At 41.9% G+C, this 24,884-nt stretch overlaps 1 long non-coding RNA gene across 2 annotated transcripts in view; it reads right to left on the reverse strand.

Annotated features, from left to right (window-relative positions):
• LOC307225331 overlaps nt 1-24,884 on the reverse strand; it is a 146,740-nt gene that overhangs the window by 31,775 nt on the left and 90,081 nt on the right. For both annotated transcript variants that reach the window (XR_013842896.1, XR_013842897.1), the window contains exon 3: nt 19,156-19,253. This is a non-coding gene — a long non-coding RNA (uncharacterized lncRNA). The remainder of the gene's footprint in view (nt 1-19,155; nt 19,254-24,884) is intronic.

Below are 24,884 nucleotides of genomic sequence, written 5' to 3' on the forward strand. Positions count from 1 at the left end.
CACATCACTTGAACATCTCTCTCTCTCTCTCTCTCTCTCTCTCTCTCTCTCTCTCTCTCTCCAAAATGGCATATACAATGGCATATACAGGGCCAAAGGGAAATTTCACACTATCTCCATGCATCTTTCTTTGGGAAAAGGAAGGGCTTATTGCAATGGATGGGCAAACTTTCAAAGATCTTGCACAGTTAGGATAATTATTTAAAAGTTTGGCATCTTCTCAGAACCTCTGTAGGGTAAAACCTCACTTATAGTAAGAGGAGCTATTATGGTGTGACTTATGGCCAGCTGGCAGGGCTGAAAATGTTAAGAATAGCTTCTTTAAAGGTTATTTCACTGCTTCTAGCTCTGGGTTCAGCTGAAACGTGGGTTGGAGGATCATAGATGTGAGTGGAGGAAAAACAAAACAGCATGATTCTGGTAAACCACATCTGGGGGGGATGGTGCTAGTTCTGACAAAGCTTTAAGGCTGATATACTATACACATTTATTTGGCTGTAAACGCCATTGAACTCAGCACGATTCACTTCTGATAGCATAGATTGAGTGTGTGAGATAGCTATTCAAAGTTTTCAAGCCGCTTTCAAAGGCAGCCCCATGTACAGTGATTTACAGTAGTCTAACCTGGAAGTGAGGGCTTTGTGGTTAACCATGGCAACGTCCATTATCTCTAAATATGATCACATATGCTGTATCAGCCAAAGCTGGTAAAAAGAGCCCCAGCCCTTGCTGCCATCCAGGCTTCCCCAGTTATGCCAAGTCCAGAAGCATGTTCTTTTTTTTAATAATGATGGAAAGTAAGTATTATACCTGTATTGCAATTCAATGTCCTTTGCCTTTGAACAGGGGAAAACTTATAAATAAATAAAGCCATATGGATACCTTCCAGCACTGCAACGACAGCATGTGAAGGAACACAATCATTTTGCCAAATGATAGTTCCCCTTTTGAGGTCATAACCAAACCTTGGAGGGACAGAATTGTTTCTCTTTTCTTCCATAGTCACAGCAACTGGTGAACTTCATTGCCCTGTCAGTAATTCCTTTTTGCTTCAGAGTCCCCAGTGGTATCCTCCCCCTCCTCCCAGGTGGAATCTACACACCTATAAAAACACTGAACGTTTTGAAAAATACATTGAATTTTGCATAGCTCACTATCGCCATCTAGTGTCACATGTGCATATTGCAATTTACAACACATTTAAAACATTTTATTTGCAGCTGTGTAGCTGAGTGCCCTGTTTTGAATCTTTAGTCACACTCTAGCATGACCAATGAACAGTCTTCTAGGCTATATGGAAAAGCTTTAATTCTCCATAACTGGGATTGCTGCTGGGGTCAAAAGGCAGAAAGAAAAGTTTTAGCCCCTGTTCCACAACTGTCACACATGCAACCCTTCACTTTCTCCCATGGGAAAAGGTAAAGTGTTGCATTTGGGGACATTATTAAAGTCAAGGCAAAGCTCCCTTCCCCCGAGACAGGGCTCCCACAGAAGAGAGGCAAATCTGGGGGGCGGATCTGAAGGGTTGCTTTCTCCCATAGGAAGTCTCGCTCACTGGTTAAGATCTTCATCTGATTGCCTCCACCAAACAAAGCTAGGCACTAACTGGCGATAGGGCCTCCTCTCTGGGGGTGCCCCATTTGTGGAATATTCTCTTCCTAGGGAGATTTGTCTGGCACCATCTCTTTTCTATTAGCCTATTAACCAATTAATTTCCCCAGGTCGTTAAACCTTTCTCGTTGTTCTGTGGTTGTGCTTTGCAAAAATCTGATCTTACCAACTGAAGCGGATCTTATCAGATGTGCAGAAAATCTGAAATGAGATTTTGCTTAACCGATCTTCAATTCAGTGGGCAAGATTGAGGAAAGCTATTGGACCCCTTGGAATGAATCAGTACACAAAACGATCAAAATCTGGGTCAAGAAAAATTGTGGGTGAGCCCGTATTACAGTACTTTCTTAGTTGCATTGTATTTTACGATGGTTATTTTATGTTATTCACGGGGCCCCTGAGGTTAAAAAGCAGGATTTTAGTGCTTTAAACACAATAAAGAAATTTAAAAAATGCATTGTACCCCTTTAGAGCACCTTGTAATATACAAGCTTCTTTGCATGCACACCATCTGTCACAATGGCAGGCATTTTGGCAGTGAAATACAGTTGCCCTCCAATGATTTAACGCAATATTTTGATGGTAAGAGTATCTTTTGCAAACATTTATTTTTTAAAGTTGCTTCATACACATGGCTGACTACTGCCCAAATAAAGTTTGCGCCACTACTTTTTGACACATATTTATTAGCTGTGAAGTTCAGAGGACCAGCAACTCCCTATGAATGACTGTTAAATAAATACTGGCCAAACAATGCAGCATTTGGGGACATCTGAAGTTGCATTTTTTACAAGACATAGACTATTATACAATTCAACCACTTTGATGCATGTATAACATTTGCCGGTGGAAGAAAAGGGAGCCCCTGATGGTTTTTAGAAACAGTGGTTGTATTATTCATGCGCTAAGCTAACCCTCTTCAGCTGTAGAACCTTTGCAGCACCAACAAGTGTACTAAACACACACACACACACACACACACACACACACACACACACACACAAACTCAACACACACAAAAACCCCACTTGCTTCTTTTTTAAAAAATATGAGTATTGACATTCTTCTGCAGCATTAGGAGAGCTAATTTAGCTTCCAGTTCTAAGAATTTTTTTTTTTTTAATCTATAGCCAGTAATTATTGGCATTCAGGGGTACAAAGGAAGAAAACAAAGGCCACAAATTCTAGCACATTCATGTGGGATTGGGAGTTGAATTAGGATCTTCACACCCCATTGAATTATCAGCCCCCCTATTAGAGCCTTATTAAAATGGTAATGATTATATGCCAGCTATAGGCAGGCTGCCCGCACCTGTCAAAAATACCCCGATTATCCTGTTCATTCAACTGTCTGGCTCTTGAATTTATGTCTCAGGTTTACTCCACTGTGAAGTCGTCTCCCCACCCCCCCACCCCCTTCCTGGCCCTGTGCTCAACACCACTTTAAAAAAAAATATGAAAGAAAAGATACAAGAACAAACACTTCCGCAGAGATGACAGTAAATCCTCTCTGATTTACTGCACCCATTGCCCATTTCATGTTAGCGTATCTGGCATGGTAATAAAAGGATATACAATTTCACTGGATTTAACTGCAACGAAGAAGAAAAATTAGAAAGGCAAATGAAAAGCTTTTTTTAAAAAAAGGTTGATTAAAAAGCACTCTAATTTGAAGATCAAAAAATTCCACAACTACCACTCCTATAGCCTACAAGTCTTCTTCACCAACCAAAGATGTAGGCTTTTATTAGCTCTAAAATCAGGCTCACAATAAAACTGGGAGAGTTTCAGCTTTCATTCCCCCTGCCTCCCACCCTACAACACTTCAATGTTAAGGGAAAGGCAGTATTGGAAACTAAATGCCGCAGCTCAGTATGAAGGCATAGAAGCTACGTGGTACAAAGAGACATTTTAATTATATAACACACATAGACACCCCTCATGACTTCAACAACAGTTCACCAAGCTGAAGAAAAATTGAGCCTGATTCATTAAGAAAACCTGTAATGCCATATTCACCTCTGCTAATTAGATATTTTTGAAGATTTTGTTTTTACCCTGCCCTTCAGCCTAAAACAATTCCATTAGTGAGTTACGAAGATCAATAATAAGGCAATATCTCTGCTTTAGCAGTCCTCCCTTTAAGAAACTACAACTTTCGAAAGACAAAAAATATTATCTGTTTGTTTATTTGACTTTTCCACTGCTTCTGAAGGCAATGATTGTATAAAGCAGAGGTGACAGAAGATTCCAAGCAGGAAACCATTACCATACTTGCCCTGTGCTGGAATGCTGGGCCCCCATTACAAAGTAAACCTTCTTATCCTTTAGATTTCAAAAAAACAAACCCTCAATATCAGATGTTCCTACTAATCAGTGCATCTTGAAACATGTGCATGCTAAATTTAAAATTTCTGTTGGCCTGAAAATACCTTTTACTCCACTATTTTGAGGGCACAGACTTCCAGAAGTCTCCCTTTCAGATTATTGCAGGGCCGCTTCTGGTTTCTATAATAAATTTAGCTTCCTGGCTTATGGTAGCAAAGCTAAATGGAAAAACTTCAGACAACCATTTGGGGGGGCGGTATATGAGCATCTTCCTTTTAAACTGTCAGTATATTGTGGGCGAGGTGTATGCCAAATTCCAGTCTTTTGGGTGGCCAGGAAATAACTGTTTTTCCAGTAACTGGTGTGCTTTGGCCTGTGCAGGTTCTAAATGCTAAGTGCTCTGGTTCAGGTGTGAGGAACTTGTAGCTTTCCAGGTGACACCTGAACTACAACTCTCATAATCTCTGGCCATTGGTTATGCTTTCTGGAGCTGATGGGAAGTTGTAGTTTAGGAATATCAGGGGGGCAAAGGCTCCTACATCTACTCTAACAAATCTGATACCTCTGGTGAGTGAGTGAGTGAGTGAGTGAGTGAGTGAGTAAGCAAGTGAGGTCAAAGCCTTTTAATTTTACAGGCAATGACCGATGTACGTGGATCCAACTGATGTGTGGCTGGGGGACCATGCACATTGCGTCGACCCAAAACTGGCTGGAAAGGGGGGGGGGCAGATTAGGGTGGGGACATAAGGGGGTGGAGCAGGTTTATGTGCACTCTGCCATTGCGCATGATGACCCAAAATGCAACCCCTGCACAAATCAGGGGTTGCCTTATACGAGTAATCTAATATGATTATTAATACTATTCATCAAGTACCTTTCACACCCTTCCTCCCCAAAACACAATGCATTTGAAACATTTTCAAAAATTAAGAACATTTAAAAACAGTCACATATCCTCTCAGCTAATTATCTGAAGGTTGACAGAATGCCTGGGTAAACAGGAATGTTTTAAAATTTCTCCTAAATGTTGATAATGAGGGAGACAGACACACCTCAACAGGGAGGGCGTTCTGTAATTGGGGAACCACTACTGTGAAGGCTCTGCCACAGGTCAGGGACATCAACAGGACCTCCCCTGCCAATTGTAGGGGCTGGGGTACTGGTTGAGATGCTGTTTTAAGTATTTACCGGTAGGTCCCATTCCATTTAGGGCTTTGTATGCTAATACTAACACCTTGAAGTGGGTCTCATAGCTCACTGACAACTAGTACAGTGCTCTCAGAACCTGTGACACATGGTCCCATTGCTGACCCACTCACCCAACTAGTATGGCAGCTGCATACTGCACCAGCTGTGGCTAGGACATCTTCAAGCATGGACCCACAAGAGCCCATTGCAGTAGCCCAAGAGGCTACTGCATGGACAGCTGAGGGCAGCTTATCCCAGTCCAAGGAACAGATATAATTGGTGAACCAGCCTAAGCTGGACAGAAGCATTCTTTGCCACAAAAGCCATTTGGAACTCCAGTGACATTTTGGAATCCAGGACTACTCTCAGACTAGGAACCTGTTCCTTTGGAGGAGTGCAACCCTTCCCAGAACAGGTGGCCCATCTAATTCCTGGACATGGGAACCAACCAGCCACAGAACCTCTGTTTTATTAGGATTCAGCCTCATTTTATTAGCCCCTATCCAGCCCAATACTGATTCCAGGCACCAGTCCAACAGCTTAACGGCCTCTCCTGAATGGAGAAAGAGGAGAGCTGTGTGCCATCAGCATACTGTGTGCCAGTGAGAGATCAAGGAAAATAAACAGGGTCACACTCCTCCTGTCTCTTTCCTGATAAAGGTCATAAATCAGAGTGACCAAGGCTGCTTGAGTGCTAAAACCTGGTCTGAAATCAGGCTGAAATGGATCTAATCTGCTTCCTCCAGGCAACACCTGCACACACATTTCACTAGACAGTCAAGCTACAACAGCACTTTTTCTTTCTTTCTTTTTCCAGTTCCTCATTAGAAACATTCCAGCTGCAATCAATACATTACCCATTAGGTTTCACATCTCTAAACAGACAAAGCTGTAAAGTCAGTGAACCTGTAGGCAAGCAATAATTTGTAATCTTATAAATCTCCTTTACAACTTGTTTCCAATACTCTGAAATCAACCCCCCCCCCAAGCATGCACAAAGTCAGAACCACAATCTTTACACTTCTAATACAAATATGTATTTTCTTTGGTTTAATAGGTGAAAGACATACCAGTGGTTACGGCCTTGTCTTCTTCTTCTTTGAATTAAAAAAAAGCACTTTCGGATTAAGACATACCAAATACTTCAGGGTCATCTTTTAAAATAAATGTTTGGCCCAATCGCAGAAGAAGCTAGGTGCAATATGGAAGTAGGCAAAATAGAAAACTCTCTAGATGCCAACCTCCCTGGACCTAGGGTAGACTCTTACACCGCTCTCAAAGAGAGGAAATGATTGACCACAAAAGAGGACACAGACCTGCATAAAAGCTGCTAGATTCTAATTTTTTGTATTGCATTTTTATAACTCCAGGGACCAAATGCAACCCTCCAGGTGCCTCAGTGGGTGTATTAACCTAGAAGAGGAGCATGCATGAGATTTATTTCATGCAGTCTCATGTAGCATGCAGTCATGCTTCATGTAAGTAGAAATGGTGCCACTGCTGGGGAAATTGGCCCTTTGCCAGTCTTGGGTCCTGAGGAAATGCCTGAACCCACCATTCTCTGGAGGCATCCTGATCATCACAACCAATTAAAGTTTTGAAATGGCCAACATGGCAGAATTTCTGGAATGAGAGACAAATTGCAAGCCTTTGCTCATGTCATGGCACCTAAAGCTGCAGAAAGTATCAGGATGCAAATGTCATGCAAATGCATGCATTTTTTACCCTCAGTAAGCGGAACAATCAAACAGCATTGGTATTGGTGTTTTAGGAAGTGCAAGCAAACTTGCTTCCCCCCCCCCCCCATTTTTAAACAATTGGTCACTCACCCATCATTAGCAGGAGTCGCTGGTTAAGCACACACACATATCCTGAAAGGAACAACACTAATGGATGTCTATATGCATGTTATTTGTTTGAACAACAGAAAGATAGATGGCTAAAAGACAAGGTAATGATTTGTGATCAGGGTCCCAAATTTGATTTCAGCAATTAGATTACTGCTCTAAGAGGTCTCTAGGGAAATCTATTAAAATACCATCTTCCTTTGCCCTCCAAAGCATACAAAGACTCCCTAGTAACTGTCCACTGTCTGTTCCTTTGTGACATGTTGCATGATCCCAAGACAAAAACCATATGCTGTGGTTAAATGGCAGATTGACGAACAAGAGACAGCTATTCTTTAGCTAACTCGCCTATGAAATGTGGGCTAGTCAACAATGGCCAGAGCTCTGAGCATGACTTTATTTTCTTGTAGGTTTTTCTTTTGTTGACACATATTCTTCACATTGTGTAGCATGTTTCACTAGTTCAGCTGAAATGGCTGTCAATGTGGGCATGATGGAATCAAGTTCCCAGATGTCACCCCAACTAGTAGGGATAAATGAGTAGTTAAGTCAAGCACTTAATTTCTCTTAGATATGTAATGCAACATTATGCATGTCTAACTCAGAAGTAAGTCCCACATGAATTCAGTGAGGCTTACTTCCAAGCAAGTATATATAGGATCATCACCTTACTTCTCCTCTAGATAGCAAAACTATGTCTCAGTTTTAAAAGCTACTAGTATACTTGGTAAGATTAAATTCCTCGATAAAACAAAATCAATTTCTGCCCATTTCTGGTAAGCTAGCCCACATAAAGCAACTGAGAGGATATATGATTGTTGTTCTTGTTTAGTCGTGTCCGACTCCTCATGACCCCATGGACCAGAGCACGCCAGGCACTCCTGTCTTCCACTGCCTCCCGCAGTTTGGTCAAACTCATGTTGGTAGCTTCGAGAACACTGTCCAACCATCTTGTCCTCTGGTGTCCCCTTCTCCTTGTGCCCTCCATCTTTCCCAACATCAGGGTCTTTTCCAGGGAGTCTTATCTTCTCATGAGGTGGCCAAAGTATTAAAGCCTCAGCTTCAGGATTTGCCCTTCCAGTGAGCACTCAGGGATGATTTCCTTAAGAATGGAGAGGTTTGATCTTCTTGCAGTCCATCTTCAACTATCTAAAGAACTGCCACACAGAAGATGGAGTAAGTTTGTTTTCTTCTGCTCTGGAGGGTAGGACTGGAACCAATGGCTTCAAGTTACAAGAAAGGAGATTCCAACTAAACAGCAGGAAGAACTTTCTGACAGCAAGAGCTGTTCAACAGTGGAACAGATTCCTTCAGGAGGTTGCGGGCTCTCCTTCATTATCATTATCATGTGCAGCCATGACCCAATTTGAATTAAAATGAAATTCCTTCCCTCATTCCTCTAGAAGAAGTGTCCCATGAGTATCACTCTACTCACAGGAAATCTGGGTCCAAACCAATAAATTGTAGGGTTCCAGCTTTTAGTCAATAGACCCAACAACCTATGCCATTGCATTTCCCTTTCTGACAGTGGCTAGAGCTGCCAAGGAACATGCCAAGAGTGTACAAGAGTGAAGGTTGGATCCAACAATGTTAATGTCTTCCCATTCCCCTGATACAGCCCCAGATCAGGGAGGAAACTGCACCAGCTCTGGTACTGGCACAGTCCACTCTCCTCATTTCCAGTGGGAGGGAAATAGTTTTTAAAATACAGAATAGGATGGAAGGGCTCAATATTACTTTTCCCCACAGAGAGAGCCCATCAGGGCATTGGGTAGGACTGCGGCCTAAATTAATTTATTACAAAACTGTTTATTAACATGAAAATGTCTCCCCTCCCCGATTAATTTGTGTGTGTGTGTGTGTGGTGCTTCAAAGAACATGTGCTTAATTGAAAAACAAAGTATGCTTTCTTCTTCCAGCAATACTGCAATTTATTTGTGACTGTGTGCAGATTTAGGCTACAATCCTAAACACACTTACCAGGAAGTTAGCCCGACTGAACATAGTGAGACTTCCGAGTGCACACAAATAGGATTGTGCTACCAATTGACTAAAATTCATATGAGTAATAGGCTACTGTTGCGATCCTATGCATATGTACCTGAGAGTATTAGTACTGATGTCTAAGTAAACATGTTTAGGAGTGGCCTCTTAAGATTCCTGTTAATTGGATCGCAGCCCTAACAGAATTCAAGCCAACAGTTTGAGATCCAGCTGGTTTCTGTGGCAGAGAGTTAAATGCCTGTTTAAATTAGTGATATTTCACAGTGCTAAGCTCTGGCTCAATGGCACCTGTCATAAAAAGAAATCAATTCAAGTTTATTTTGGCCCACAATGTGCGTTCCACCTCCAATAGCTTTGCCTCTCCTTTTCCTTTTCCAAGTTGCTTCCCTCTCTCCTCCTGAATCTTCCCTTTTCCAGCCAGAGCTTCCTTGTGCCCCTGTCCCTCCTTGTCATGCCATCGGAGCCACACATACAAAAAAGTGCAAGTTGTGAAACTATTTGTATTTCATGGGTATTCATTCACTCACTCGCTCACTGTGCCAAAACGATGGCCTGAGCGTTTGGCAGGCAATATTGCTCGGGCGAATCTGTGAGCTGATGATGAATGGCTGTGAAGCCTTTGTGATTGCTCATGCTCCATTGTAGGCCGAACAATGAAGGAGGACACAAGTCTGGCTCGGGAGAGCAACGGATAAAACTGTTGGGCAGAATGGCCGGGCTCCTGCCGACATGACCACTTGTTGACACAGAAAGGACTCAACAACAAGTGAGCAGAAACAGAAACGATTCTGTTCAGCGAGGCTATTAGTTGCAACGTGTGGTACTGGAGCGGTCACTCCTGATGTGTTTCCTTGCTAATGAGCTCTGAATGCCCTATTAAACTGGGCTGCTATAGGCTCAGAGCCACTGGGGCAGCAGCATGCATGAATGACTTGCCCAGCTCTCATTGGCTGGCCGGGCGAAGGAAGCAACTGGCAACACTCAAATTTAAACAGAACTGACAGTACAGTTAAATGATCATTAGTTAGCGTGGCCAAACAGATAGAGACTCAAGGCAATTCCTATTGACAAGATAGCATTACTCAGCTCTGAGCGAGCTCAAGCTTGCATCTTCTCTTGGCTTGAGCCAATAGAGTTTCTTTTGTGTATTCAGAAATTCTGCATTTGAACAGAGCCTGTGCTGTGTTAAATGTGCCTATTCCTGGAATCAAGCTTGCAGATTTAAATACACAAGCTCGTGTGCATACCCACACACTTTACTACTGCTTCCTGCAACCTTTTTGAAACATAAATAGTACAAGGTAAGAGAAGAAATCTTGGATTACGTTACATTACATTTTATTAGTCCCACCATTTTTTCCAAGGAGCTCAAGGTGGCATGCATGATTCTCCCCGTCTTCATTTCACCCCCTACAACAACCCTATGAGGTAAGTTAGGCTAAGAGGCAGTGACTGGCCCAAAGTCACCCAGTGAGCTTCATGGCCAAGTGGAGATTCGAATCCTGGTTGCTCACGTCCTAGTTTGACGCTCTATCCACCATGACCCCTTAGTCTGATTTTCTGGGGGAAATACATTACTGTATCAGCCATTTCAACGTTACAAAAGAAGCAGGTTTGCCATGTGTACAACATGTAGATGCTTTAATGGGTGAGAAGGGTTCAAATTTTTAGAGCGTGTGACCCCACCCACGCACCCACTGCTAATGATTGGCCTTATCTCTAGGTACATGCATTTCAGAAAGCACAATAGTATGCAGCAAGTGGGTGTATAATGTACCTGCTGATTTTGTAACATGAAGTTACATATGAAACCCAGAGAAGTGAGCTTCATAGGTTTAAGCCCGTCATTCTTCCTCCATTTTGTAACTATGCGGTCATGCTTTAAACCTGGCACCTGCACCTTCAGTGGATAGAATGTTGGTTGGCCCGGGTTCAAACCAGTTCTGAGATCAGCACCCCATGCTTTGGTCAGCTTCTGAGGTCCCACTGGCCTCACACAGGTGTGTTGAGGAACTGCTATTTAAAATTCCCACAATGACACAACAGCAGGGGGACATGGGAAATTTAAAATAGTGTCTTGTATCTGTTTCTCCTTGCCACCAGGGGAAAACATCATCTGTTCACATTCTGTCTGGCAGACATATTACCACTTGGTGGTGGCCCCTGATTTACTTTTGTACCCTATACAGTACTTCAGCACAGTGGTTTATTACAGTTTTTTTTAAAAAAACTGTTTTTAATTATATAGTTTTAGTGAGTGTTTGCCATCCATGACTACTTTGAAATAAAGTGGAATATAAATTGAATGAATGAAAGAATGAAGAACATGCTGGTTTATTTTTTTTTACTTTACTTTATTTTTTTGCCAAGGATGAACTTTCTATGAACTACAAGCTTCATTAGGATGAACACGAACTGAGCTAGTTCCTTTTTGAACAAGGTGAACTTGAATTAGAACAAATTCTTTTTAAAAATGAATACAGTTCAAGCACTGTAGAAGCAGGAGGCTGTTTAACCAGCCACTATCCCTCAGCTGAACCCACCTCATAGGCTCCTTGTAGAGTGAGGAAAAAACAAGATAATCCTGTGAATTATCCCTGAGTATTGCCCTGAGTTCCTTCAAAGAAAGGTTGGATCCAATAAGTAAAACCAACATTCTAAAGTAGAATACATTAGTCATAGGAAATAGGGGAAGTGCAACCTCTTGATTGTAAAATGAGATTACACAACTTCATAAAAAGAATTAATCCGAATTATGCAGCTGTCAGTGGTATGTTCTTGGAGCCAGAAATGTGGCTGACTGAACAATGGAAAAGGCTGAAATCCTATACTCCTTTTTTACCAGGGAGTATGTCCTATTGAGCTCAACTGGACTTGTGTCAGAAAAGATTTGTATAAGATTGCACTGATATTTGGTAAAATGAATGATAAACAAACAAAACAAAACCATATACAAAAGGGATGGTTAACTTTTTGGGGCCTGAGGGCCACATTTGGTGTTGGCCAACCCTCCGAGAGCTGTAAGGTCAAAACCTTCTGTTGAGATCCGTTTGCACATGTGCACACAAAGACAGGCAGGCAGATACATACACATAGACTGGAGTGGTGGTAGTACAGAGATCACTGAAGAGCAGCAACAGTGATTTCGTCTCCCCAGGCCTTACAGATTTCACAGCCATTCTGTATCAGAGAGTAACTGTATCAGAAAGAACACACTACTGATCCTGATGATTTTTTTTAACGAGTTAGTATAGGGAGAGAGAGAGAACTAAACAAACTAATCAGTCCCAAAGAATAGCTGTTGCCACCCATCCGCAGAAAATCCGTAGAGATGTGTGAACAGCTGCTTTAAAACTTCATAAGGCTGTAGAAGGCAAACATCCCCAAATTGCTGATCTTGAAAATGGAACCTATTCATGCCAGCAATAACAAATATCTCTGATTTTTACCATGGACTCCACTTTCCACCCTTTGTGTAGTCAGTAACAACAAACAATTTATTATTATTTGTACCCCACCCATTTGATTGGGTTAATCACAACCAAGAACAGACCTTCAATAAAAATCCAGTCAACTCAAGGGCAGAAAATACAACTCAGTGGTAGATCATATGCTTTGCATCAGGGATGAGGAACCTGTGACTCTCCGTGTGTTGTTGGATCCCATCTCCCATCAGCCCCAGCCAGCATGGCCAACATTCATGAATGAAGGGAGCTGTGGTGGAACAATATCTGCAGCATCTCCAGCTCCCTATTCCTGCTTTACATCCCATGATCAATTCTTGCCCTCCCTAGTTCAAGATAACCTTAGATAACCAAGCTGAGAGATATATTTGCCAGAGAACTTGGAGAACTGCCACCAGTGAGCACCAGTGGCGATCCCAGGGCAAAGTGTGCTGGGTAAACCAACAGTCCTAAGCCATTCAGGGAGTCAAGAGTAAATATTACAGTGCCTGAATAAAATCCACAGAACCCAGCTGTATTTCATACAAATTGAACCATCTTTGGGATACACACACACACGCGCGCACACACACACACACACACACACACACACACTGAGTTAGGGACTTCCCCTGCATGCAAAGACAGGGTCTAGCAGATTGTGAGTCCAACAGTCAAGAAGGAGGTTTCTGCACATACTGTATAGGGAAGTGAGGGGCAGATGGAGCTTGTCAACCTGGGAAAGTAGCCTATCTAGAGAAGGAAAAATCTGGTCCTAAACCTCCACTGTCTTGTTGGGATGTCTTTGGGAAAAGAAGAGACTAAGAAGTAAACCCTACACAAATCTGTAGTGAAGTCTTCGAGGTAGCTGGATGGCGCCTTGTACCCCTCCTTCCAGCAACTCCTGCAGCCAAGCTGGTGCCAAATGTATTGCTCTGCTTTCCTTTGGACGACATCAGTGAGGCCAAGAGTGGGGTCTTGTCATCTGGGCAGCATATGCTTCACCCCTTCACCCTCCCATGGCCCTAATAATAATGTGGGTTCCAATGAATGTATTAGAGAGTGAAGTGGTGCCTACAGTACAGCCAGGATTTGCACTTTTTAACTTTTACCCTTCAGCAGGGTGGGGGACAGAAATCATGAGAACAGTGGCATTGGGGTGCAGAAGGGAAGGGGACCTGGGGAACACAGACACCAGGAACATTTGCTTCTAAGGGCCCCAGAATGAAATAGGAACTGTGAAATTTTGAAATGAGGTTGTTCTTGAAATTCAAAAAGCTGAAACTGAATTCTGAAGTTTTGATGAATCTCAAAGGTGTGCAACATTTTTTTTCAGCTCTAGCAAAAGTACCTGAATCTGTTTTGCATCTCCCACCACCATATAAGCCTGTTTCACTGTAACACACATCCGAATATCTGATTTTCTGCTCCCCTCTCTTCCCCTGCTCCAATTTAGTGCATTCGGATAAATTAGATTGCAGTGTACCATAATAATGGCTTTTTCCCTCTGAAAGGTAATTCAGCTGAACCTTCAAGTATTTACTGCTGTCCAGATTTCCCCTTGGTGGGCTGAACTCACATTAAGACTATTGGAAACTATAAATAGGCTCTGAGATTTAAATATGAAAGGATGCTTGTACTAGTTAAAAAGAGAATGGATTCATAAGGAAAGATTCTAGAGGTCTTCTACTGTATCCTGGCCGACTGGGTACCCAAAGAGAACTCAGCCAGATATAAGAAGCTGGAAAGTAAGGCAGCAGAATACTTTTACCGGGAGGAACAGCATGGGTGAGTTTCAAAGGTTTGGAAAGCTGCATTTATTTGGGACCAAAACTTGTACACACACATTCTCTTAACTGAAGAAGTTGGCACTGTATTACATACCACTTCAGTGAGGTTAACATTTTAACTCACAGTTAGAGGGAGGGATAAAATTGATGGGTCACTAGTCCATTTAAGCCTGTGTACCTCCTGATATGGAGGGATGAGGGTGGCGCTGTGGGTTAAACCACAGAGCCTAGGACTTGCTGATCAGAAGGTCGGCGGTTTGAATCCCCGCGATGGGGTGAGCTCCTGTTGCTCGGTCCCTGCTCCTGCCAACCTAGCAGTTCAAAAGCACGTCAAAGCAAGTAGATAAATAGGTACCGCTCCGGCGGGAAGGTAAACAGCGTTTCCGTGCGCTGCTCTGGTTCGCCAGAAGTGGCTTAGTCATGCTGGCCACATGACCCGGAAGCTGTACGCTGGCTCTCTTGGCCAATAAAGCGAGATGAGAGCCGCAACCCCAGAGTCAGCCATGACTGGACCTAATGGTCAGGGGTCCCTTTACCTTTACCTGCCTCCTGATATTGTTGGACTCCAGCTCCCATCAGCCCCAGCCAGCAAGGCCAGTGGTGAGGGATGACGGGATTTGTAGTCCAACAATATCAGGCGGGTGGTAAATTCTTCACCCCTGCTCTAGATGCGTGCATAAAAGTACATGGGACTTATAACATTGAGCGCACAATGAACCGAATGAGCAAAATAACTCCTACATGAAGCTTTAGATTTGCCTTTAAAGAAACTTATTTGGGGTACTTGTGTGAATGCGTGAAATCTGAATTTGAACTTTAACAGAGTTATCTTAAATACAATGTAACTACACACTGCATTTATAGCCCAACAAAGATTGTCTTTCCATCTACTACTTTTGTGTGGCTCCGTTACAACTTGTAAAACTGCCTGTTCACAATATGCTCCAGAGAATGGCTTGCTTTAAATTTTAGCTCTAGAATAGAGAGTCCAGAGGTATTTTTATTTTTTTTAATTTTTGATTCATACATTTTCTGTTTCCTTGGAAAACATTTTAATCTTTTATGATATTTTTGATACTGAAACCATTTAGTTTTTTACTATGAGCTTCATATTAGTGCTGCTACTAAATGCACACACACTTCCATCTGTTTTCTCTCCCCAAGATGTGACTTAAAAATTATCACAATAAAGTGATAATGGTGCATTGGGCGAACTTTCCTGGGCTCAGCTACAAGCCATTACAGCAACACTATGCAAATACAACTCCTAATAATATCAATACTAGAATGTTAACACTCAACTTAAAAGTACAAAAAGCCCTTTTATGAAAGAAGAATTTCAGAGCAGCAGCATTTCTATGAAGCTTCAATGAAAACTGAAGAACATTCAGATGCATAAAACTCAGATGTTTGTAGTCTTTGATAGTTCTCTGACATATGGCCAGAGAGAAGCAGATGGGCGGGTCACAGCAGTGGGAAGCCAACGGGAGTGTTTGCATTGTTATATGACCCAGTGGGCCAACACTAACAGACTCTCCCCAGTGACGCGGCTATTATTATCCCAGGGATCTGATAAGAATCTGATACTTGCATTTATAATAATAATAATAATAATAATAATAATAATAATAATAATAATAATTTATTATTTATATCCCGCCCATCTGGCTGGGCCTTCCCAGCCACTCTGGGCGGCTTCCATAAAAACCAAAAATACAGTAAAATCACACGTTAAAAACTTCCCTGAACATTTATTTGCCCTCAGGTAATTTTCACGTGATGCCTGATTAAAATGACCTTTATTTCGCAGCTTTGTTTATCCACAGGCTGGAACATCTGAATCATAGGGCAGCCCATGAACAACCTCTGTTTGCCTTGACGATGGTGATGATGATGATTTTTTAAAAAATCTACTTGCATTATTCCTTTCTGTGTTGGTCCTAAAGTTAAAAAAAATAAAATAACAAGCACTCGGCAAGAGTAGCTTGATCCAGTCTAGAACCTGACAGGGCCGGCCTAAGACATTCTGCTGCCTGAGAAGGACAAGATGCTGTTCCTCTACCCCTGTGGACAGAAACTGACTTGACTGGCAGTTTTGAGTCTTACTTCAATACAGGGACAGTATCCTTCACTGCACTTACAGATGCAGGGCAGGCCAAGTAGCATACACAGCTCTGTCCCCAACATCTTGCCACTACTCCCATGCCCCTGCTTCAGCACTGGCTGCCTGTGGCATCCACCTCATTCTGCCAAGTGGTAAGGCTGTCCCTTGAACTGGGTCGTAGCTCAGTGGCAGGACATCTGCTTTGCATGCAGAAGGTTCCAAGTTCAATCCCTGGCATTTCCAGGTGGGACTGAGATTTGTTCCCTGTCTGAAACCCCAGAGAGCTGCTGCCAAACAGTGTAGGCATTGTTAAGCTAGATGGACCAGTGGTCTGACCAACTGCCTATATTTCTATGAGAACTGGATATCTCAAGAATGGCAGAAACCATATTGGTTCTTCCTATGCCTTCTGGAAAGAAACAGGCACATTATCTGTTCTGTTTCTTTTGGCATCCTGACTGAAATGCTGTTAATTCTGGCTATGTCTGGAATCCTGACTCTTAATTGCTTCTTACCCTGTTGTTACTAAGCACTGTTAAGTAAATTTATTTGGTGCCCCCTCTGTTTAACATTCTGCCCAACAAAGGAATCACACTGATGGAATGACTGCTGCTTGCACAACGGAACTTCTAGTGCCCACACAATGTACCCTTACACTCCCCCAGAACTGCTCCAGACCTTGTGGGGTGGAATCCAGAGCAGGTTTGGGAAGCACTGGGGGAATAGGGGAGGAATAGTCCCACTGCAGGAGTGAAGGCCTTCTAGAAGCACTGTGCCCTTGCTGAATACAACCCAGAATTCCCAACTTACTGTGCAGAGGGTAAAAAACTTTGGGACTTGTGTGTCTTTCAGATCATTGAAAATTTAGTCTAAAATCATTATTATTTTATTTTCTCTTCTTTTACTCGGAATAAAAACCAACAGCTGAACCAAAATACCATCACAGCATCACTGTTTTGTTAAAGGGTATGACTGCACATACTCTGTTTGAGCTGAAACTCAAGGAGCTCTCTGTTATTCAGCTACAAAGGTACTAGTACCAGACACAAAAGGGAGAAAAGTATAATTTTCTTTTCCACAAATCACAGATATCCAAATAGGAGAATATGAAAAGAGAACATTTGAGAACCATCTCTGATGAAACAAAACTGACAGTGAAATGTGCCAATTTACAAAGAACTTCCTATCCACCTTACAGAGAATGATTAAGAAGAATCCAATGGAGCCTTGCTGGAATTCTGCTTACAGTCTACTTTTACTTTTAATTTATACAGTGCTGTGCACCATTTGCCCTAGATATCAGAATGCCCCTGTAAAATAGTTTTATTGAGCCTAGGTGGGGTTCAGAGGGTGAGCCCTGAACAGGAAGCACATGGCAGGGTAATTGGTAGCTAAATCAGAATAAGATTTTGTAGGCTCAAGGACAGATTCAGCGTGACACTGGCATTGCTCCAATAAGAAAGGTGGACAACTCAGCACTTCTATTCTGGTGCAGTCCTGATGGCTACCCATTGTCTTGGAGATGGCTACCCATTAAAGCCTTGTACACCATTATGGAGTCTCCATGTACCTTCTCTGATGTTTCAGGTAGGCATCAAGGGACCTTGGGCAACTAATGCCCTTTCTTAGACAAGAAGTGGAGTGGGATCACTTCACTTTATACCAAGTTGTTTAGTCAAAAAAGTGGCCTTTCCAGTCTATCCTGACTGGCATTAGCCCTTCACGTTCTTAAGCACAGGTCCTTCCAAACCCTGATTCCTGAGACCCTTTAAGGCGTGGTGTGTAGGAAGCCTCCTATACCTGGGGCTGGGAACCTTTGTCAGGCAGAAGGTCAAATTCCCTTGTGGGCAAGCCTCCGGAGGCCACATGCAGGGCCAGGCAGAAGTTAAATGCATGTGATTCTTACCTTTGTACAGTCAGGTGCATTCAAGCCACACAACCATCAGCTGTATTTATACTCTCACCCAACCATATATCTTCACCCTCCACCCAGGCAAGCAAGATGCATTGCCACAGTTTACAGGAACATTTCAGCCAGGAAAAAGGACTCAAAGACAGCGCACAGCAGTGTTGGAGAGGGGTGAGGTCTCAGGAGAGGCTGTGGCCAGGGAAGAGTCTTGAGTGCTAGACAAAGACATTTGGAGAGCAACTTTTGACCCTGCAGACCTGAGGTTCCTCACCCTTGACAAGGTACATTTGCCTTGCCCACAACTCTGGAGACAAGCATATTACTACCCCTTACAAGTGACAGAATGACTATCCAGGGTAAGCAGAAGAAAGAGCCTGGTGTGACTCGTGCATTTGCAAAGTTTTCATTCTTTACATTTTCACCACCAGAAAGTGGTCCAACTTTTGCCACTGTTGTGTCTCTCAACTGCTAAAGCTAATAAGGCAAAACCTCAGTATCCCAATTAGTATTAGAAAAAGTGGATTTTACACCACTGGAACTATGGCAATTACACCACTGGAACTATGGCAATTCAAAAGCAGCAATCAAAATGGCTACTCATTTTGATGTGGCATGCCCCATCTTGATGTCACACTGTACATTTCATTAAAAACTAAAATAACAGCCCTGACTAGTGCTTGTTGGAATGTATCAATTTCTGGATTAAGGCTGGCCCATTGTTTTGTTCTAGTTATTCATATATAGATGAATGGGGCATGGACAAGGCTAATCCAGTATAAACAGCCTGTAACAGTGAAGGGATACTCTGTCCTAGAGAGCCCTCTAAGTCTTTTAATTACTTCGGCAACTGATAGATCAGCCCTTGCCCCCTTGAATTCCTTTGTCATGAGAGAGTTAAAATTCATGAGCGTCTATCTTTCTGAATACTTACTCCACTGCCGCTATGTTCTACGCCAAGCAAGCCATCACGTCAAAGAGTCGGAGGTCTGTCAGACCATCTGTTACATAATAGTCACCGATTTCTGAAATCTGGGGATGGAGAGAGCAAAGATTATGAAAGGTTTTTTTAAGGGGGGGAGAAAAAGAGAACAGATTGCCACCTCCCTTGCAAAGGAAAGGTGGAGGGTAGTAATAAATAATAAGCTCAAGTCAAAGCAGGGACTGGCTTTTATTAGACAGGAAAACAAACTTTCAAAAAAGAAAACAGCAGAAAACAAAATAGGATTGATGGCAAACAACCACATTGCAATGAGGTTTCAGCAATATTCACTCAGGCGAACGCTAGCCCAAGGCAGTTCAAGACTTCAGGTATAATACATGCATAATAACACAATCGCACCCCCAATGGGTAACAACAACAACAACAACAACAACAATTTTGGCATGATTTAATGTTAGGACCATCTCTGAAGTCATTTTAAAAATAGTAGAGAACTTGGCACTTTTGCAATGTGTGGTCTGCACTAATTAACAGTATCTCTGCAGGGTTTCAGTAAAGATTATTTCCTAGCCATATCTGGATGCTAGGGATTGAAACTGCCACACTTTGAATAGAGATTAGATAGATAGATAGATAGATAGATAGATAGATAGATAGATAGATAAGATAGATAGATAGATAGATAGATAGATAGATAGATAGATAGATGATAGATAGATGATAGATGATAGATAGATGATAGATGATAGATAGATAGATGATAGATAGATAGATAGATGATAGATAGATAGATAGATATAGATGATAGATAGATAGATGATAGACAGATAGATAGATGATAGATAGATGATAGATAGATGATAGATAGATGATAGATGATAGATGATAGATAGATAGATAGATAGATAGATAGATAGATAGATAGATAGATAGATATAGATGATAGATAGATAGATGATAGACAGATAGATAGATGATAGATAGATGATAGACTCCTCCTCTAACCATCTCTCCTGAATTTGCAGCTCTCCCCCAGTCTGAGGAACTGGTCACCAGGCATCCCCTTTGCACTGTCAGACTATCTGAACAACCATCTGCCACCCAAATTCCTGGTGGCCTGACAGACTAACTGCATGTCCTCCATCCAATTACCCATCTACCCACAGGTATTTGCCAGCCTTTTGACCTAAGTAACTGACACCAAGCAGTGTCCTGGAATCTAATGTGATCTGACTGATGAAAAAGTCAGAGAAATGAATGAAGAGCCCCAAGGCTACACAGTCCCAGTGCACGCCTTACACTAGTTGATCCTCGACTGTTGCAATCCGCCTCCTGATGGGGATTTGGAAGAAGAACGTAAGAGATCCAGCCTTTGGTTTCATCATCAGCTTAATGAACAATTCCAGTTTAGAAATCTAAGTAAAAAGTGTGCATGCTACGTGAATAACGACATTTCTCAAAGCTGAAAAAGTCCATTCTAGGAGTTTGTGTTGCAAACGTGGAGCCCCAGGCAACAGACAAGTCTCTGTCTCCAACATAGCTTGGTGTAAAATACATACTTTGCATGTAGATGGTCCCAAGCATCATTCCCCAGCATCTCCAGGTAGGGCTGTGGGAAAGACTTCTGTTTGAAACCCCAGAGAGCCTTTGCCAGTCATTGTAGTGACAATACAGAGCTAAATGGACCAATGGTCTATCTCATCGCTACTGGTATTATGCAGAGAATCTGACTGGGATGTTACATGCCCAGACTCCATTTATATTGTTGTATTGATGGTTATTATTGTTGTTGTTGTTTACAGTGGTGGTGCATTAATTGTGTCTTAAACGTGTTATTGTCAACGGCTTCCTTGTTTGGTGGAAACCACTTAGGGGTCTTATATCACAAAAGGCACTTTTAAAAAATATTAAATCAATCAATCAATCAATCAATCAATCAATCAATGTGAACAAGCATGCACAAGATGGGGGTGGCATTTAGTGAGAGGAGGAGTAGCCCAACACCTGTCACTCACAGTCTCCCTGCCAATTATCGTTATGCAGGATAAGCTAGTCACCATAACCAAGGCTCTTAAAATGCATTTGAGGCAAAGCCAAATTTGCACTTGAAAATAATATTTAATCTTGAACAGTGCCTTTAAACCTCCCTGCGAAATGTGCTCCTCCTTACCAAAAACCCCATTGCTTTCCTACCCCAACATGGAAACTTTCAATGCCATTACTGGTTGGGCCTATCCAGGGATCATAAATGCCCTCGGTTGTGAGCTCAAGGGTTTTTTATGACATTAAACTTGGACTCTGCTTAGTCAGGTCTCTTTGTCTTTCAGAAACACAATGCTAGATAATGTCCACACAAATCGCCCTCTTTTTTAAGCATTTGCAAAGAAAGAAAAAAGCCCCAAAGAAGCAAGTCTTCTTTATCATACTCATTGGACAACACTTTTGCTCATAGTGGAGGTAGCTGCACGATAAGTTCTTTAAAGACATCTTTCTTCTGTTTCTGCCTCTTTTGTCTTTTCAAGCCCTGTTTAGTTTGATCAAAGAACAATCACACAGGCAGCAGGGAGGAAAGGGAATAGGAATGTTTACTGAAGGCACACGCACAGTCAACACAAATTGCTCAGAGCTTTTTTGTGGTTTAAGGTGGTTGGATTTTTTTGTTTGTTGTTGTTTTCATAAAGCAGTGCGCATCAGAAAAGAGCAAATATGGCATTACGGAAATCATGAAAGGCTGCCCTCTTCCTTCCCATTATCTGTGCTATGAAAGAACATTCATTAAAGAAGTGCACTGCAGCCTTTTTTAGGTTTATTAATTGATCGCACACAATCATGCTGACAGATGGAGAAGATGAACTTTATACACTGAATAAAAGTAAACAGTGAACACACCGGCATCAATGAAGTGAATTGTCATCATGGAATATGAGTTGCTATAATGAGGTTTATTAGGGTGTTTTTGCTTTGCAACACTGAAATGAAGCTATTTCATGTGAGCTTGAAAGTCACCCCAAAGAGGAAATTAATCCCCCCTAAAAAGTTTGTGCGCATTTGCATAAAATTTGCACATGCTAATATGCATGCATCAATGCAAATTTACAAATAATGTATTGTTTCCAACTAAGTAATGATCAGATTAGTAGATGCACAGACAACGGACCTATGTAAATCATGCCCACTACTTTTAGCGGGTCTGCCCTCAACAGGACTAACATTAGATATAACCTGATTACAGTGGTACTTTGGGTTACAGACGCTTCAGGTTACAGACTCCGCTAACCCAGAAACAGTACCTCGGGTTAAGAACTTTGCTTCAGGATGAGAACAGAAATCTTGCAGCAGTGGTGCGGCAGCAGCGGGAGGCCCCATTAGCTAAAGTGGTGCTTCAGGTTAAGAACAGTTTCAGGTTAAGAACTGACCTCCAGAACAAATTAAGTTCTTAACCCGAGGTACCACTGTACTAGAATTTAACAGAAATACAGTACATCTCACCATACCAGAAAAGACTGTGACCAGGTTGCCTATGTGTCTACAGAGGGCTTTTCCACACTTCTGCTTGCCCCACCACTTTCCCCTGGGAAAAACAACTCTGTACTGCTGAATCGGAACAAACAACAATCATTTTTTTTCCTGCAGATTGATGTTCATTTTGATTCATCAGTAAACAGCAGGTTTTCCCAGGAAAAGCGGCAGGACAAATGAAAACAAAACAAAACACTCAGACCCATGCCTAGAAAGTCTAGGAGAATTTGCTTGTGAAGACTAACTCCCCTCCCCCCATCATTATATATCTAAAAAGCACTATCACTGTGCATAACACTTTACAAAGTACAAGAAGGCAGGCCCCTGCCCCAAGAAGCTTACAGTATAATACCTGACACAGATGAGATTTCAGAGGCAGGGGGTAAACATGGCAATAATGTATTTTTCATCTTAGATCTATCCTAAACAGACATGTGATTCTCACAACCAGCTCTGGCACCGCAGCTGCTGCTCATGCCGACTTCAAACCCCTGCTCCATCAGTGGCAATTTTTATGCCATGGCCCATGGTGCATGCAGATCCCTACGTGTACTGAGTAATAGCACAGCTATTCAAATAGTAGAGGGAAGGGTCACTGGTGCCCTAAAGCGCAGTGTGCTGCCAGCCATCACATGACCATCCTCATTCAAAGCTGTGACAGAACATGCAGTGCCTACAACACCATAAAACATGGGCCCTTATTCTCGAGTTACAGAGAATAAAAGAACCCGAATTACAGAGAATAAAATGAACAACATGGCTTTATGTTGGCCTGTATGACAACCTGAGTGCGACTCAGAGAAGCAGATCAATGTCATTGCACATACCAGCGCCAAGGCTGTTCCAACTACCAAGTGTGACCTTTTCTCCCATTTACGTCAAATAATGAACTGAGTTTGGCTTATCCGGTAAGCTGTACTATTTGGGATTCTTTCCCCATTTTTTTCACAAGCTTGGTTGCAATTCCACTGACATATATAAAGTACTATTTGTGTTGCCCCAGAAAACCTTCAGTAGGGAACAGAGGAATGAAAGAAAGCATATAACCATCCTTGATTTCACTTAGGGTTCAATCTCTTTTCATACTTTAAGAAGACGTAACATTTCAAAGGGTAATGAAGAGGAAGTGACTGTGGAGACAGGAAGTCTGAATGGCCAGCAACTGTAAAAGATAAAGTGTTATTTGTGCTACTGTATTTGATCCACTGCTTTGCATTCTCAGCATGAAATATTAGGCAAGAGACTTGGATATAGTGGAAGGCAAGGTTGTCCTGGGTGTTGGATAGGAAGAGAAAATCAAGAGTGGCAAGATAACAGCACTGGGTTCATCCTCCAAAAAAGACATATTTAGGTAGAAAGTGTAATATCTCTTCCTAAGGGGAACTGTGGTTTGTGCATGATTAACTACTCACTTATGTACTGTATTTATTAGTTGTCTTCCCATCTGGTGCCCAGGCAATATAGACTAAAAAACCCAATAACAAAAACATACAAATCAGTTAAATATGCATTAAAAAACAAGAAAGCAACAATAAAGCACTGCTAAAAATATATGAAGCTGCCTTATACAACATCAGTCCATCAGCTTTAATTTTAAAATCTTAATTTTAGCTCGTAAATGCACATTTCTATCAAGTTCATAACACGGTCATTCTAATCCCTTGTCTTATCTCCTTCTCCTTAAAAATGATCAGTTCTTATTTACTGTCATCTCAGCAACCTGAATAACGTCACACACAAGTTTCCGGAGTATTTGTATATTTCGCTGTTTGCAGTAACATTCTATTTGCAACCAATTAAGCAGACACAATGGAAGCTCCCTGGGCTGGCAGCTTGTCCACGGAAAACTGCTGAAATTACTTCCTTAAAAAGGTAATTCATTGTCTGCTAATAAAATAATTGGAATGCAATCCACAAGTTGCTTGCATTGTGTCTCAGAGGAAATGTGTAACAGTGTAATCCTATGTATAATTTACTCAGTAGCATGCCTCGCTGATGTAAGTTCACTCACAGGGCAATCCTATGCTGTGTACTCATGAGTACACCCAACTGATGTATGCCTAGGATTGTAGACTTAAATCATTTTCTTCTTCTAATACTGTAACTGCCTCTTTTGTGCTGTAGAGTTTTCTTTTGCATACATTTCAAATTAAATTATTTTTCTCCTCAAACTCTTCCATCTACCCATTCATTTTTGAACC

Source organism: Podarcis cretensis, assembly GCF_951804945.1.
Source record: "Podarcis cretensis genome assembly, chromosome: 10".
Lineage (NCBI taxonomy): Eukaryota > Metazoa > Chordata > Lepidosauria > Squamata > Lacertidae > Podarcis > Podarcis cretensis.